This window comes from Macrobrachium rosenbergii, chromosome 44, assembly GCF_040412425.1.
Source record: "Macrobrachium rosenbergii isolate ZJJX-2024 chromosome 44, ASM4041242v1, whole genome shotgun sequence".
In the NCBI taxonomy this organism is placed as follows: domain Eukaryota; kingdom Metazoa; phylum Arthropoda; class Malacostraca; order Decapoda; family Palaemonidae; genus Macrobrachium; species Macrobrachium rosenbergii.
In genome coordinates, this window is record NC_089784.1 from 18,335,262 (window position 1) to 18,354,759 (window position 19,498).

Sequence of the window (19,498 nt, forward strand, 5' to 3'; positions counted from 1 at the left end):
AACCGTAACTTCAAACACTGTAAATAATGCTCATTTAAAGTATAAATTTATCTCTGTATGTTTACGTTTGCTGTATAACTGTACCACAGATAAATTTTTACCAAAATAAGTTTCTTTATCAAAGAAATTCAAGGACTATCATGGGTTAAAAGCAACCTAGAATGAATGTGTTCTGAATGTTTTAATTTTTTTTTTCACCCGGATGAATTCTTGGTATTAACAGCAGAGATTCCTTGAAACGTTGGAAAAAAATTGATATGAATGATAAACTAGAAAACTAATAAGTGATTCATTCTATATACAGAGAGAGTGAGAGAGAGAGAGAGTAAATATAAAAAAAAAATAAGAAATGGGCGGGCATCATATGTAACTGTAGTTACCAAAATTGCAGGTTGTAGGGATGTGTGTTCTATGTAGCTCTCTGCCTGTCTTTCTCTCTGTCTCTTACCTTGTATTCTTTAATGTTACTCTCCCTTTTTTTATCTCAGGTATATAATAAAAAACTATCATTTTCTTTATTACAAATACACGCTTTAATTACTAGCTTGTATGAGGACATGAGCAGAAGCAATACAAAAAATAATTTCGGTAAAGCAATTGGTAAAATATCAGCCATTGCATTTTGACTATAAAGCCTTTCAGAGCTGCTGACGCCTGACCACAGATAAAATGCCTTTAAATAAATATCATCGTCAGTGAAAGATTTCTTGGAAGAGGTTAAAGAGAGACCCACTTCATCATAAAAGTAATAAATTGAAAGTAAAATTTTCTTCTGTTGCAGTTTATTAATTGAAAGTTTTCGTCTGACTGACATGCCTGTGATAAAGATCACAGTTAATGCAGTTGCAGGGAATCATTTAATCAAAATGTTATAAGCATTTTCGGATTTTCTTATTCGTCTTCTTTTTTATAAACGTAAGCGAAAATTAAAGTGAGACAAGTTGTATCAACGTTTGTAGAAGGAGGATGAAAAATCTGAAAAAGTGGGAGAAAAAATTGAAGTACATTCTGGATTCCGTCTGAGGACGGAAAGCCTTCATAAGCCCTAATAACATTGGTATTTCGGAGCTTGGATCTAATGAAGATGGCGCTCTCCCCCGGCGTTTGTTTGCTTCGGCAACGACATCTGGTCTTGGATTTTTTTTTTTTTTATACGAGAGGCTATATATGTCCGAAAGATAAGGGGCTATCTTTTTCCAAGTTACTTCATTACCATCACTATTTTCCTTAGTTTACTTTTTTTTTTTTATTACGAGGTCGCGCGGAAGTTTCTTTTTTTTTGTGAGGGCGTGGCGTTATATAGATATAAAACAAAGAAACATGAAAATTTTAAGAAAAAAAATATTTTCTTCGTTTTTCTGCGCATATCTATAGAGCAGAAACTGTTCCATTAGAAGCTTCCCAGCTTCGCTCTTAATATAGCACTATGTTCTATTTGTTTTTTTATTGCCATTGTTTTTTTTCCCCTGTGGTGGTGCATTAAACCTCCTAGCACTAACTATCTGAAAGACCTCACGCCTTGCATTTACAACACAAAGGAAAAATAGAAGCGAACCTAATGAAATCTACGTTTAATCTCAACCGCTGTTCTTGTTGAGAACCAAGATATTGAATAGAGTTTACGCTGCAGTCATATTCCTTGTTTTCGGGGTAAAATCATGCCTGACGTTTTAACTTTCTTGATATTGTATTCTTTAAATCAAGAGACGATATAAAAATATGGTAGTCGTATTAAAACCAACATAAATGTCTATTATAAATGTAAATGTATTACAGCTTGTTTTTACGACACAAGCACACACACACACACACACACACACACATATATATATATATATATATATATATATATATATATATATATGTGTGTGTGTGTGTGTGTGTGTATACTGCATATATACAATTATATATGTGTGCTATACATATATATTTATATATCTGTGTGAAGGTGGATCCTAAGAGTATACAGGGTTATACAGTTTTGAATAGACAGACCGATAAGTCAGGTGTTAATGTATTGCTGATAGGCAATAAAGTGCACAGCAAATCTCCATACATTGTTTACTGAGATGCAGATCACAGCCAATTTCGGAAGTTTATGGGCTGGTATAAGCCTATTTGCTATATCAGTATGACTTGGTGGAATATTCTTGATCTTATCTAAGAAATGTAGATTAGGGTTTTGTGATCACTCACCTCAGAGCACAATTTACATCGCTGGAGATGCGGGTTTTTTTATTAATGCGTGACATAACTGCCCTGGTAATTCACGTTTCACTCACTTTCGTTAATGAAGTGGTTTAACTTTTCTTTGAGCCGGGAATTAAAAATATGCAATTCATTTCTGAGTTGGGAATAGATAACATCAAAATTGCGAGTTGCCGGCCAACTGCGACATAAACCCCCACTTATAGATATCATCTATTTCCGAAAATTTTGTACCGTGCATCAGTTCCTTGCAAAATACGAGAGAAAGAGAGAGAGAGATGAAATTGTCAGCGAAAACTAAATAAAAAACAAATACATTCATATTGCCAAATGGTAAAGATCCTCAGAGTATTAATCATTGTTGTGAGAAAGAAACAAAAAGTAAAAGTATTAAAAGGAGCAAGACTGACTCTCAGTGTACTGGCTGTTCCCCTAACCTAAATACAGAAATTCCCCAGAGAACAAAAGCCTCAGTTCTAGATTCCCTTCTAGGAAAGGTGGTTGAGGGATACCATCCACTTTGTAAGACTGATGAAAATTCGTTAGGGTCACGAAGAATGGTGGATGATTTTTTATCTTCCAATTCTGAAAACATTTCCCTCTCGTGCAGGGTAGTCTGTCCATCTCTCTCTCTCTCTCTCTCTCTCTCTCTCTCTCTCTCTCTCTCTCTAATGAAATTTAACTTATCGAACAGTAAGTAATAAACATTTCATCTATTTCGAGTTAAAATCACCCTGTCAGTAGTAGGCTAACTCTGTTTTGGGTCTTGAGTCAAACAATTACCTGTGATATGGTAATTTGTTTGATCGTGTTTTTGTCGAGATTCTTAGTTTCTAGATCTAATGTTCACAGATTTTTCAGTGTGATTATTTCGTCATTCTTTTAACCACAGCCAGATGTTATTCGTATTTACCGATTGACATTTGAAGTCTTATGTCGAGAACCATAAGTAATTTCAATTCGAAAGTTCCCGATTGAAAAACAAACAAGTAAAAAATGCTCCAAAGTTTCTTCTGCGCAATCGAGTTTTCTTTACAGCGTATAATGCTGTATGAAACTCTCAGCTACGACCCATGAAACTCTCAGCAGCGGCCCTTGCAACTTTCACCCACGGCCCGGTGGTGGTGGCCTGTGTTTTTTTGGCACCTACAGCGGTCCCAGACGCACGATCATGGTTAACTTTAACCTTAAATAAGTTAAAAATTGCTGAGGCTAGAGGGCTGCAATTTGGTATGTTTGATGATTGGAAAGTGGATGATCAGCGTACCAATTTGCAGCCCTCTAGCCTCAGTAGTTTTTAAGATCTGAGGGCGGACAGAAAAAGCGCGGACGGACAGACAAATAGACATGTCAGTAGTTTTCTTTTACAGAAAACAAAAAAGCTGAAGAGTATAACATCAAAATCAAAGCAGTGGTAAAATTGTTATCCGTTATGCAGAGATATATTTGCAGGAGTCTGATACCGGGAGTGATACCGGAGTCTATTCAAAAGAATGGAAAATGTAGGTGTATCTGTGTCGTTAGTCTCACTAAGCTTAGCTATAAATTATAGAAGAATTAGTCTTTTTCACACCATTTATGTCAACAGCATCCATTTTTTATTTGCTGATCAATTTCTACAACGGCCATAACTCAAAATGTTCCTGAATATAATCGAGAGTAGACACAGCTTTCATTCAGTAAGACCTGTTGAGCTTCCAATTCTTTCACGCTTTACCCAGGTTGATTCTCTAAATCTCTTGTCTTGTTTAATCGAAATTTCATGGTTAGCGTGGATAAGCTTATACAAGTCGCCAACTTCCTTCCCACACCCATTCTTTGTAATCTTTTTATTAATGCTAATGCTCACTTTAATATTCCTGTGCTTTCGAAATATTTTAAACTTTCTCATGATCATATTATTCTACATTTTCTTAATTGAAAACTAAAGTATTTGCAGCCTTTGTGTTCGCAGTTCATCTTTTGCGCATTTCACCGAAATTCGACAATATAGAAATAATGCTGTATCCAACGCTGGAACTTGTTTAAGAATGCTTAAGAAATGAAATATAAATATAATATACGTTCAGAAATAAGTTTCGCAGATTTGACAACAAATGATAGATAATGTGATAAAGGAACGAAAACAACAAAATTGGTATATGAGTTAATATGGAATAAACGAATTTTAAAGTATGAACGTAAGAAACAAACCACGCCATACCTTAAATAATAAAACCAGAAAACTGAAGATATCGTATCTGATATCTGGGAGAGTTTGAAAATCTATAGGCCTAGTCTTCGCGAAAAATAAACGAAATATGTGAAGGTTTACCGTTCGTCTCCTACCCAGAGACATCCTGGACAGCCCTGAACTGGTGGAAAGGAAACACTGCGAAAATAAAAATATGAAGAAGAGGGACTCCTGGACATTCGCATGCAAATTCTTTTCTGATTCCGTCTCCCCCCCCGAGAGTGAGACTTCATCAGCTACATCGGATTGTCATGCATGAGGAAAAGGCGTCTTCTTTACACGGTTTTCAAAATGAGCTCGGTGTGTCCTGTAAGAGTATCATAAAACTGCGCTGAAAGAATTGTAAGGTGGGCAACAGGTTGAGGGAAAATTATTACTTCTCTTTTTAGTTCTCTTTAAAAGAAAACTATTGTGCCGGCTTCGTCTGTCCGTCTGCACTTTTCTGTCCGCCCTCAGATCTTAAAAACTACTGAGGCTAGAGGGCTGCAAATTGGTATGTTGATCATCCATCCTTCAATCATCAAACATACCAAATTGTAGCCCTCTAGCCTCGGTAGTTTTTATTTTATTTAAGATTAAAGTTAGCCATAACCGTGCATCTGGCAACGATTATATGACAGGCCACCACCAGGCAGTGGCTGAAAGCTTCATGGGCCGCGGCTCATACAGCATTATACGCCGAAGAGAAAACTCGATTGTGCCGAAGAAACTTCGTCGCATTTTTTATTTGTTTCATATTCAGGACAAGTTCTTTAACCTAAAATTGCATTCCGTGCTTTAAATCACACAATTTAGGGTGTTAGTTAAAATTCCAGTTTGATAGTGCTCACAAGATTATTTATCCAATTATTAATCATTAAACGTATGAGAGAGACAATATATTTTTTTATAATGGTAATAGACCTTCTCCTGATTTAATATTACTAAAATTTATCACACATACTACGATCCTCACTTCCCTGGAGCGAAATTGATACATTTGCCTGTAATTATCAGTAATCTCATAGTTAGCTTGTTTTATTGCATTAAATCGTACTATAACTCATTAAGCTATCAATTAGAAGTTATTTCCCAGTCCTATTAATAATAATAATGATGATGATAGAAATTACTATTATTATTATTATTATTATTATTATTATTATTATTATTATTATTATTATTATTATTAAAAAAATACTCATAGTAGCATGAGTCTTGAAATGGAGAAACGAATACACAGTTATTTATATGTAAATATATTTAAAGATCAATCTGTACAGATTTATCGTTAAATATATTTACATATATATAACTGTGGATTTGTTTTTCTTATTATCATTATTATTATTATTATTATTATTATTATTATTATTATTATTATTATTATTATTATTATTATTATTATTATTATACATGGAAACTGCATTATAAAAATTGGATATGAGATCTGACATATAGTAGAGATAAGGTATGTTATAAAATGAAGAATACTCCACGCTAATTGGTAACTGAAATCTCCATTGAAAATTGTTCCTAATTGGCCCTAACTACGAAGCGTAAGTAAAAAAAAATCTAGATTTGTTAGACGCATGAAAGGGCCAATCCTTAGAATATGAAATCAGCTTTTCTCAAAATAAATCGTCCTTTCCTGGAAGTAGTCGTTCGAAGTATAAACAGTTCATCTTTTTAGTTGTAGACTTTTACGTCAGAAATATGCTCTTTGGCGTAAAATGTTCTTCTCTAAATAATATATCCTGTAGGGCGGTAGTGCCGTCAGTGCACCTCATGCGGTGCACTGCAGGCATTACTTAAGGTTCTTTGCAGCGTGCCTTCGGCCCCTAGCTGCAACCCCTTTCGTTCCTTTTACCGTACCTCCTTTCATATTCTCTTTCTTCCATCTTACTTTCCACCCTCTCCTAACAATTGATTCATAGTGCAACTACGAGGTTTTCCTCCTGTTACGCCTTTCAAACCTTTCTACTTTGAATTTCCGTTTCAGCGCTGAATGACCTCATAGGTCCCAGTGCCTGGCCTTTGGCCTAAATTCTATATGCAGTTCAACTCTAAATAATACTGGTTAAGAACCTCACCTAATATGTTTCTTAGAGGCCTTAATTCCCCAGGGATAGCCATTTTTGTTGCAATTCCTTAGAATAAATGTAGGAAATACGCTTTGTAGACAAAACTATGTAATTTGTATCAAATCTTTGCTAATATAAAGTTTGTAATCGAAAAATTAGTAACTATGATGAATTCCATTAGTTTTAGAAATTATGAAATACGTTTCCTGTGTTGAAATTTTTTTCCCCTCCCAAGCTGAACCACGTATGAAAAAAGGGATTATATTCATGGATTAAATACGTTAATTACACTTTCTCTGTATAAACGCTACGTAAATGGCTCATCTTCTGGTCCCTTTCTTACATATTGCATTATTTGTCCATTGATAAGTTAAAAATAATGGGAAGAGAAAGTTACGAATTCTTTTTTACAGGTGTATAAGGGTCCGGCTACCTGTACACGGAATATTTTATAAAAATTCGTTTTGGTTTTGTTTTGTATAGAGGATATCCCATATCCTCATCCCTCAGATTGGACTGCATAATGATTGTTAAAGCTGTTGATTTAAAAAATTAATGATTAACATTTTCACTGTAAAAAAAATATCAAAATTAATTTTAAAAAACGAGTAAAAAATGCGCCGAAGTTTCTTCGGCGCAATCGAGTTTTCTGTACATCATATAATCAAGGCCACCGAAAATAGATCTACCTTTCAGTGGTCTCGGTATAATGCTGTGTGAGCCGCGGCCCATGAAACTTTAACCACGGCCCTGTGGTGCCGTGTCCTATATCACTGCCAAATGCACGATTATGACTAATTTTAACCTTAAATAAAATTAAAAAACTACTGAGGCTAGAGGGCTGCAATTTGGTATGTTTGATGACTGGAGGGTAGATGATCAACATACCAATTTTCAGCCCTCTAGCCTTAGTAGTTTTTAAGATCTAAGGGCGGATGGACAGACAAAGCCGGCACAATAGTTTTCTTTTACAACAACTAAAACACCTCTTTCGCCGTTTATGGGGTAACGTAAAATCAAAATATTTCTCATCATAGTGTTAAGATTTCTACACAGTGTAACTGAGGCATGATAATTTCATGCATGCAAAACAATTAGTACAGAAGTCGAATTTGAAATTTTTGAAATTCTTAGAAAATAAGTAAAAAGCGTGAAAAAGTATTGAGTCCTAGTATGTTCTTTTGGGGCATGAAAATTGAATTAAGTAAGCTCTTTCATGCATATCAGAACCATACTTAATGAAATAAACGCTTTCTCTCCCTAAAACATTCGGTCCACTTCACAGATATTATTTTATTGTCTTTTTTTTGTTCAGTATCCTTGTGTGTGTTCTGCTTTTAATCTTTATTATACCATTTACTAGTTTTCTGACGTGAACAACTGTCTCATTTATCATTTTCACATTAATTGTGATTGAAATTTCTCTAAAGCGTCCCTCTTCATCAAGGCTTTACTAAATATGATAATCTATTTTTTCTACGCTGTTCCATTTTTTATTTTTATATTGCTGGTGTTTTAATATGAGAAATTAAAATTATTCTTCAGCTACCAACCAGATAACAAAAATAAAAGTAAAAATATATGGAGCTGTGAATGAAACCAAATTTAATTTTGCTCCAATTCAGTGGCCGGAAATTTTCTTTCATGCGCTTCCTTTTATTGAATTCTTTTTCCTGACCTAGTTTTATAAAAAAAAAAAAAAAGTAAGCAATATATTAAATTGCTGCCAAAAACTAACTTCCATTACCCTTTTCACTTTGACCATTTCATGTTGCAGAAAATACATATTACAAAAATGCCTATCCTGTTTCTTTTTCAGAAAGACATAACATAATAGTTTTTGGATATTTAGTTACTTCTGTGGTTGAAAATGGGCAATGATTTAATTGTCCATTCTTAGTAAGAATTGTCAGAGTATTTGGACTGAGGTTTAATCATTATGATCAGCAGGAAAACTGGCATACATTTCCAGTTATCCACATGTCGTATCTGAATGTCTGCATCATCTGCAAGTTCATTCAGTGAAAATATAATATTTTCTAAGCATCGTTAGTCCGCTTTGGATGACACAAAAACAACCAAAGCCTTGCAGCTATTTAAATGTATTTTCGTACAATATTTAAGACTAAAGATATTCCTCAATATGTGTTGACTAATAACTTTACCTAAATGACAAATTTCTTTACTGAACAGTTTTTCTTTTTGTAAGCTTAGGCTATAAATCTGGATAAAAAGTTAAAGTTCTAAGATCCAGCAATTTTCTCGTTTTGCATTTATTTGCAAGCTGTGTAGCAATGTTATCAATAATAACTTGTCCAGGTCAAGAATGTCTTGACTTCTCTGGTTTTGATATGGATTTCTGGCAACAATTTTTTATGGATATTAAACCCAGAAAAGTCAGTAACGCAAAATAGTCATTCGCACTATAGAAGACCGCTGAAGTCATGCGAAAACGAGAAAGTATTACGACCCAAGTAAAATGCTAAACGTGATCGGATCAAATACTCATATTAAATGGGCCATTAACATAAAGCTTATGGGAGAAATTATGCATAATTCAGTGATCATTACATTCCACGAAACGATATTTGAAGAAATTATACCTTTAGAATGACCATTGGTAATGAGATTGGGCTGAAATTGAAGCAGGTAAACAAAATACAGGGAATAAATATCCTGGAATGAGAAGTGTTCACCGTGGAGCTAAAAATGAAAAACAGTAGTGATAACAGAGATAAATGGGATAGAGTGATAGGAAACCTTACACTACTTGGTGAGGATTTATGGGGCTGCAACTGGCATTCTGTGTCTCTGAATATTATGTTTTAACCCAGTGATCGACAAGACTCCAGTTGTGCCCTTGTTCAAAAAAGCCTTCTTTTATTTCAAGTGGGAATGCTAGATTTGGTATAGAATAGGTCATTAAATATAAAGAATACGTATTTTTGAGAGAATTTAGAGACAAGGGTTTCTTTCAGAGTAGCATCAGGAATAAATAAAAATATATGATCGGTGCATTGCTAGGACAAAACTTAATAAATCGTTCTTAATAATTTTTTATCATTATTTATTGATACATGTCAATCCAAGGTCTCTCAGCCATAATAAATAAACCTTTAGTAAATGATCCTGTTTAAAATACAAGTATATGTGAGACCACAAAATCCACAGACAATGGTTACAGAGCCCCTTACCAAACGTCTGTTATTTTAAAACGAGTTTGATACGCTGCGCTGGAACCCAGCACTGCCCATCATGTCGCCCCTACCCTCCCGGTCCCTTACCTACCCTGCCCCCACCCAGGGCGGACAAAAAGATTTGTAGGAGGAGGGTAGGGTGATGTATCACGTCTCCCCTACCCTCCCGATCCCATACCTACCCCACCCCCACCCGGGGCGGACAAACAAGAAAGATCCGCTCAGATTTTATTATTATAAATAGAGTTTTACCATGTTCCTGAAGACATTTAAAAGTCATAATACCACAACACATCTGAATCAAAGTTACTTTTGTTTGTTGCAGTATTTTCGCAATAAGCGATGGACAAAAGTTTGATGGAAGGTTATTCAATCATCCCACATGCTTTTTTTTTTATAAATCCTCCCTAATATGAGAATTTAAAATTATTTGTTAGATTTTAGTCCTTTATGCTGTCAGTTGAAGTGCATGCTTCGTCATCACAATAAATCTTAATTTATCATCTTTTAAATACAGATTATTAGAACACGAAAAAGCCTGAATGATTTTGAGAGAAAAACTGTGGCAAATTAATAGGAAAATAAACGCTACACAAGAAGTTAAGAAAGAAATGGACGGATGTCTCTTATAAATATTTTGTTGTTTACCTAACCAGCAAAAAGATAACCATTGATTTTAATTAAAATTCAAAGCAAAAATCAATGTTTCGAAAGCTTAATCATTTCCCTGCCACAAATGACTCATGTCTAATGTGAAAAGTGCCTACACAAATCTCACTTCATGAAAACCCTTCTTCTCCACAGTAGTTCACCCGTGATCTCTCCTCTGTACTGGATCTAGATTCCATAAATCTCAGATTCACTGAGGTTTTTCCATCCCGTTCCTTTCATCAATTTATTATATAAAACAATATTTCACGCTCCCCTCTGTTATTTTGACAGTCGACCTGCCTGCCACAGAGCCATTGTAGTCCCATAAGAGGTTGTTTATCCTTCTCCCTCTCTCTGTCTCTATCTTTCTCTTTTTATGTATCTCTTTCTCTCTGTCTCTCTCTCATACACACACATACAAACACACCCAAACACACAAACATACACATACAAAGATTAACCAGTATTTGCATTATCGTTCTTGTGTAATAAATATGCATAATATTTGGGTATATCCATTATCAGCAACTCTCGCCTTCCAAAATGTTTTTAAAAATTCTTGCAAGGCTAAAAGATAGGAGAATTTCATTTTGGATCTGTAGAAAACAAACGGGGACTCAACGTCAGGCAAATCTGAGATAGCGAGCTTATCGATGTCAAAATGTAACCCGTTTCCAAGTCTTTGTCCCTCCCTGCCTAACGTTTCTTGCTTTACGTTGAGTGAAGATTTTTATCCTGGTTGAAAACATTGAACTGTCAAATCGTAAATTTCATCATTTACACGTATTGCATTGAAATAAAAATATGATTCACTCAAAGGTACATCTGACAATGAATAAGGGGAAAAATAGACGATAAGACGTCCTTGTTAGCAGAAAAATACCTGTATTGCATTTCCTCATTTTCGCCCACAAGATTCCACTGAATTGCGTCCCACACGCAGCAGATTTTCTCAAGGACACAATAAGCCTAAGAGGATTTGTGCCGGTCACTGCAACTTGGTCCCAAAGATTGCGATGATATTATATGTGTGAATACACGTGTTTCACTGGAAGAATTAGAGCTACCTAATCACTTTGTTTATTCTTTATATCGGTTAATAAATCAGTTACGAGGTAATGTATTCCTTTATAAGATGATGAACAAAAATGAACAAAGTTCTTCTGTTATAGACATCGCCTTCACCTCGGATTTCCTTTCTCGTCTATATGAAGGCCATGCTATCACAAAATGATGGACGCAGTGATGACGAACGAAATTTACTTATCAGATATTAAATTTTAGCAATTACCCTGCGTAAAATGTGACCCGAGTGTTCAGAAGAATATGTAGTTCATTTTATCTCATGTTAAAAATCATTAATTCAGTGTCCTCATTCCCTGTCTTCTTTAAAAAAGAAAAATCGCTGTGCCCGTTTTCTAATTCTTTTATTTGATCTTTTCCAGTCACTTTTAGTGAAGGCGAGCGCCATCCTGCCCAATGCTTCTAATCTGCTTAGGCTTCGGTAAGAACTTCATTCTCTCGACAGAAAAGGTAAGGGATCTTTTTAGACTTTAGAGCCTCAATGCACTTCAAATCTTATAAGGTACCTTGAGGAAGTTGCCTTTCGTTTACGTTGGGTTTAAGCCTTACATTACAATTCCTTTCTTAATTGTCTTTAGTTTTAGGAGGCTACTTGGCCCACTCTAATTTTTTGTAATGCATTATGATGTAAAATACTCTCTACATCATCTTTTTTACGTCATTTGGATATATATATATATATATATATATATATATATATATATATATATATATATATATATATATATATATATATATATACACACAAAACCATATATCACTTATAATTCCCCTTCGGTGGTATTCCCAAGTAGCGCAATTAAATATTAAACGACATTTATAGATTAAAGTTTGTATATAAAATGTCATGGTGGTGTGATAAAAATCCATATATATATATATATATATATATATATATATATATATATATATATATATATATATATATATATATATATATATATATATATATATATATATATATATATATATATATATATATATATATATATATATATATATATATATATATATATATGAATTGTTATCACATCACCATGACATTTCATATACAAACAGATTTTTAAGATCTGAGGGCGGACAGAAAAAGTGCGGACGGACAGACAAAGTTTCTTCGGCACAATCGAGTTTTCTGTACAGCCGCTACAGCGTATATCAAGGCCACCGAAAACAGATCAGTCTTTAGGTGGTCTCGGTATAGTACTGTATGAGCCGCGACCCTTGAAACTTTAACCATGATCCGGTGGTGGCCTGTCCTATTTCGTTGCCAGAAGCACGATTATGGCTGACTTTAACCTTAAAGCAAATGAAAACTGCTGAGGCTAAAGGCTGCAATTTGGTATGTCTGATGATTGGAGGGTGGATGATCAACATACCAATTTGCAGCCCTCTAGACTTAGCACTTTTCAAGATCTGAGGAAGACAGGAAAGTGCGGACAGAAAAAGGGCGGACAGAATAAAGTGCGGACGGACAGACAAAGTCGGCACAATAGTTTTCTTTCACAGAAAACTAAAAAGTGCAGCTAAAAGTTAATGTATTTCACTGAGCTGCAAGCTTTGATAAGGTGACACAGAAAGGCACTAAAAACTTTATAAATAAAGTTAACTATAGAACAGGAAAAATAAAAAGAGTTGAAACCGATACTGTGGTAATCAAGTTGTCTATTTTTTGCTACAAGCATAATCGTTGCATACAAGAATAAAATGACCAAGCAATAAGAAAATTTGTGTTTATGCCGTAAACATAACATTCTCATAAAAATAACAATATTTTCATCCAAGAACAATGATAGAAGTAGGATTCATAATTACTTAATTACGAAGGAGTTTACATATACATACAATATATATATATATATATAATATATATATATATATATGCATATGCATATATATACATATATGTATATGTATATATGTACATCTTTATATGTATACATATATATATATATATATATATATATATATATATATATATATATATATATATATATATAAGGTAATATTATATATATATATACAAGTTAGTTTGGTACAATACAATAAAAAATCGAGATGTTGTTAGTAAGCTCCATTGTGATACCACAAAAATCTATGTAATGATCGAATGTGAATGGGGATTTTATTCAGGCCGTTACAGGCTTTTCCGGCAGAGGGATTAACGAGATATTTTTTGTTTAGAAAACTTTCCATAGGAATATAATGTGTGGGGAGTGTTTTTTTATTTCAATTTTTTTTTCAAATCCAACGAAAATTGTGTGTGTTTTTTTAGTTGTGCTGACCCCTGTATAGTTTTGGGAGCTTTCATTTCTATTTCTATTTCTTTCTGTTTGTTCTCTTATTTTGTCTGTTGCTCTCGTACAAATTTATTTTGATTGACATCTAAATCCATTCATTTGTTGTAAGGGTAAAATTGTCTTCGTTTTATAGTTCTAATGGAGTTTGTATATTATGTATGCAATAAAATGAAAATAAGAATATGCATAGTCAGGGCTAAATAAAAGTGAAAATAAGACGTCATCATTGCCTCTGAAATTTAAAATTTTAACAATACAATGTTTGCTTCTCCAAAGTTTATGAAATGCAGAATAAGAGGCTGAATGATAGGAAAGATGAATTCTATTTCGTCAATGAACAATACCTTCCCCTTAACATCTTCCCTACAGCATCATAATATCTACAGAATAAATCCCTCTGTGTAACGTGGGATATTACGCCACCAATACAACAAAATGAGTAAAGGAGGATATCCATTGGCTTGTCAGTTTTGTCAAAGAAAAGTTAGATTTTTCATTAATAGGTTCATGCGCTCGGACTAAAGGTATTTTCATTTTTATTATATAAAATAAAATTGAGGGCCATGTTAAATCTATGTGGACGCGACAGTTTTACAAATTACTTTTGGTCATATATTTGGAAGCGAATGTTTGTTCACTAGCAACTTGAAAGCAATGGTAATCTCTTAAGAAAAATAATTAAATTTACATATCGCGGTCGTAAAACTCTGATATGGAAAGGTTCGATAAATTTATTCGATCTCCTGGTACCAAACGCAAAAGAGCTAATAAACATGGCCGTAAGTAACGGATAAGATAGGCGTCAGGCATAGTTGCAAAAGGTATCTAATTCTGTTAATATCGAGTGAGATTTATCAAACACACAAAGAGTAAAAGTTGCTTTAAATATTGCTAACGGACGCGTTTAGGGAACTGAGCAAACCTTTCTCCGTTAATCAAGATTCTACTGAAATTTTCCTTAATTTTTCGAGTAGCTGGTAACAAGTTTTCCTTTTTTTTTTTTTTAGGAACTGAAATTCTTTTGGTCAGTTACAGTTACAATGCATATGTATTTGGGTATTTTTTTATGAAATAAAATGTGACTTGCAATGAGAGAGACAGACAGACAGACAGAGACAGAGTAGCGTTGGGGCGTAAGTTTTTGAACATGAGCAACCTTTTAATTAATTGCCTGGATATCCCGGTTCACATTTTAAGAACAAACCCCAAAAACAGGAGCACAATGGCTACTCAATCTGTATTCTTATAAGCTTTTATCACTTTTATTGCCAATTTGTTGTATCTGTTATTTATTTATTTATTTATTTATTTATTTATTTTTGCTTATGGCACTGAGTCTGTGAGCTTTTTCACATTGATTTTGTTGACTATAGGTTTACTTATTTACTATTCTCCTCGAAAATTGAAAATTTATGTTATATATATATATATATGTGTGTGTGTGTGTGTGTGTTTATAAGCGAGCAGAGAAAAAAGACATTTGGGAAACTAAGGCTAAAATAGGTAACTGCCCGAATAAAAGTAGATTATTTACCGATTAAAAGTAATTTTAATGATACAAATGGCAATTTCAAATGTTAAAAATTTGTTTTTCGAATACTAAGGAAAACAAAGAAAAAATAGATGTCTATTATTTCGTTTAATGAATTCTGTTGAAGAACAGAAAAGGGTCTGCTGCATTTGCTCTTTATTTCCTTTACGACATAACTTTTGACTTTGATTTCACAGTAAAACTTGAATGTGCAAGTCCTTTTGACTGATGACTTTCGAATTACACCTAATTTCGTTGTTTTAAATACTTTTTTTCGAGTATAAGGTTTTATATCCTCACATATTCAGTGATGTAGACATAGATGACTATGAATCTGATGTTCCCCCGAGTTACGGGATCAGCCGGTTTTATGTGTTCTTAACGGCTTTTATTGGTATATATATACATATATATATATATATATATATATATATATATATATATATATATATATATATATATATATATATATATATATATATATATATATATATATATATATATATATATATATATATATATATATCAACATTGATTTAGAAATAAACAAAAAATGAGATGAAAATTGGCGACTTCAGTAATATTGTTATACACACACACACACTCACGCACACACTTTATATATATATGTGTGTGTGTGTGTGTGTGTGTGTGTGTATATATATATATATATATATATATATATATATATATATATATATATATATATATATATATATATATATATATATATATATATATATATATATATATATATATATATATATATATATATATATATATATATATATATATATATATATATATATATATATATATATATATATATATATATATATATATATATATATATATATATATATATATATATATATATATATATATATATATATATATATATATATGTAAAGTGCATGTTTATTATTTTCATTGTTGATATACTTGATCAGTTATACAAATATTAAACATAATGTGTGTATATATGTATTTACGTATGAATATATATATATATATATATATATATATATATATATATATATATATATATATATATATATATATATATATATACTGGCACGTGCCAGAATACGTGCCAATATTTTGGGCCCTAAAATTCTGGCACGTATTCTGGTGCTTGCCAGTATGTGCCAGAATTTTAGGTACATACTGTCACGTGCCAGAAATAGTGCCAGAATTCTGGGCGCCTAAAATTCTGTCATATACTGTCATGTGCCAGAATGCGTGCCAGAATTTTATGCGCCCAAAATTCTGCCATGTCCTGGCGTGCCAGAATGTGTGCCAGGATTTTGGATTCCTAAAATTCTGGCACGCACTGGCAAGTGCCAGAATACATACCAGAATTTTAAGCACCCAATATTTTGGCCACATGCCAGAATGCTCTCCAGAATTTTGGGCGCCTAAAATTCTGGCATGTTCTGGCAAGTGCCAGAATATGTGCCAGAGTTTTAGGAGCCCAAAATTTTGGCACGTATTCTGGCACGTGTCAGTACGTTCCAGAATTTTAGGCCCCCAGAATTCTTGCACATATTCTGGCACGTGCCAATACGTGTCAGAATTTTAGGCCCAAATTCTGGCAATTTTAGGCCAGTACGTACCAGAATTCTGGGCGGCTAAAATTCTGGCACGTACTGGCATGCCAGAATGCGTGTTAGAATTTTGGGCCCCTAAAATCCTGGCATGTACTGGCATGTGCCAGAATACATGCCAGAATTGTGGATGCCTAAAATTCTGGCATGTACTGGCAAGTGCCAGAATACATGCCAGAATTTTATGTTCGGTTTTAACTGTTTCACTTTTCTTTTTGCGACTAACACCGTAATTTGCTGTAGACACGCAGGATATGACTTCTGGCCTTGAATCTTGACTAAAAATGTCCTTTTCTTGATTCGTCGACCATCAGGGATTCATCTTCTTCTCAGATTTCGCCAGTAATGTTGATTTTTAACAGGAATGTTTTGTCGTACATGTGAAATGCACTCATCCGTTTTAACAGATTGTATGTAGAAACCTGTTTGGGTGTGTCGATAGCCACCAACGGGAATGTTTTGTCATACATGTGAAATGCACTCATCCGTTTTAACAGATTGTGTATAGAAACCTGTTTGGTTGTGTTTCGATAGCCACCAACACACAGGCGTATTGTTTTATCTTCAGGGAATAATATTTCTTAGTTGTGGGTTTTCGAATCGGTAATGTTTATAATTCTTACTTCACTTCATTCTGTTTTGGCCATTGACGTTTGTAGCAGGCATGTTTTCGTCTATGTTATGATTCACTTCGTCGTCTGTTATTAAGTTTTTTCCTGCTTGTGGATTCGTATTGCTGACTTTATGGAGTCGTTGTATGTGTACTTGTTCGTTCTTCACAATGCACTTCCTCAGATCCTATCCCACTGCTGCCACCAAATGTCATGATGAGGTCTTTTCTTTTAATTGTTTTATTTGTTACCCATGTACAGAAGTTTATTGATATTGTCTTTGTAATGTTTTGTTGCTTCTTCTTATTTGAATTAGTTTAATATTTCCTTTATAGTTGCTTTATCGTTTCTAGCTTTGTTTGTTAGTGTTGTTAGAGTCCCAGGAGGCTTAGGAAGACACAGTGCAGCTTTCTTACTTCATCAACACAACACACTAGTAAAGTAACACTGTATATATACAAGTTAAACATATATACAAGTTAAGTAGTGTGACTAAGACTCGAAGTATGAGCCTTTCTTGAATGTTCTTAACCCACAACTGGTGAGGCTCTCGACCTCACTCCCCCAAGGTTCTCTCTCTCTCTCTCTCTCTCTCTCTCTCTCTCTCTCTCTCTCTCTCTCTCTCTCTCTCTCTCTCTCTCTCTCTCTCCCCCTTCAAGCTTGCTTTCTTGAAGGTTCTTCAAAGGAAATGTCCATCCCACCAGTAGGCAGACCACTGCTTCTGTTCCGCCTTTTAGACATCCTTAATGGTTGGAAATTATCTAACGATGTCCCTTTGGGTGTGATTAATTGACTTCAAGTCCTCCTTTGTGGGTGGGACTAATGACGTCAGCAGAAGTCTTCAGGTTCCAGCGAAAGTTAAAAGGTCAACTCACAGGTAAGACGGGTAGGCATTCTTTAATGATTGCGCTTAGATTACTCTCGCACCAATTTTTTGGGTACGTAATCATGACACTTTCAGCTTCATTATTCTCTCCCTCTCTTTCTTTCTCTGTCTATCATTTGTCTATTAATGGTTCTCTCCCATTTCTTTTTCTCTTATATTTACACTATTCCTAACTAATATTCTCCTAGCTATTAATACATCTATATATATATATATATATATATATATATATATATATATATATATATATATATATATATATATATATATATATATATATATAAAAACAATATGTATGTTTATGTATTGCTTTTTGCCACATTACTTATATTACTAATATATATATATATATATATATATATATGTGTGTGTGTGTGTGTGTGTGTGTGTGTGTATGTGTGTGTGTATACATATATATATGTGATGTATGTGTATGCATTGCTTTTTGCCACATTATTTATATTACATGAGGGGAAATGAATCAGGGAAAATAAATAAAAACATTTGCATGAATAAAATCCGCGTGTTTTTTTAATTTTTACTCAGATGACTATTTTCCCCTGAAGAACAAAACTGAAATCTTTTCCTTCAAACGGATGAAATTATTTCATAAAATGTTGGCCTCTGCAAAATCAACTTTAAAAGGTATGAAAAACAATTTGAAATTTATCTATTGTCTTGTTACACATGGTGTTTTTCTCGAACGTTTCCTTGCAACCGTCGTAGAAAGGCGTGTGGTGAAAGAGAGCACAGAATACATTAGAAAAATCCCATATTTGAATTTCATTGGCGTCCTTATCTAACATCACTTCTGTTAGGACCATCCGGCGCTCTATTCTGATTTGGATTATATAGATTCGTTTCGGGAAGTTTAGTAAACAAAAACTATTTTCTATTTTTAGAGTTTTTTTTTCAGATATCCGGCGTGGAAAGTCCCACTTAAGTTTTTGTTTCCATAAGGAAATTAGTTTCCTATTATAATGGTTTGTAATATTTTTTCTTTCATTTTGATTCACAAATACTACAGCACTCATAGAGCTTAATCTGATTAAATGCCTAGCTATGTTCAATGAGATATAATTTATAGGGGAGATCGTCTCCCTGATAGGGTATAGTGCAGGTGTTTCTACC

The 19,498-nt window shown here is 33.6% G+C and overlaps 1 long non-coding RNA gene across 1 annotated transcript in view; it reads left to right on the forward strand.

Annotated features, from left to right (window-relative positions):
• Positions 1-11,798: 11,798 nt before the first annotated feature.
• The window catches only part of LOC136829370 (uncharacterized), a 68,030-nt gene continuing 60,330 nt past the window's right edge, over positions 11,799-19,498 (forward strand). The window contains exon 1 of the long non-coding RNA XR_010850371.1: positions 11,799-11,885. This is a non-coding gene — a long non-coding RNA (uncharacterized lncRNA). The remainder of the gene's footprint in view (positions 11,886-19,498) is intronic.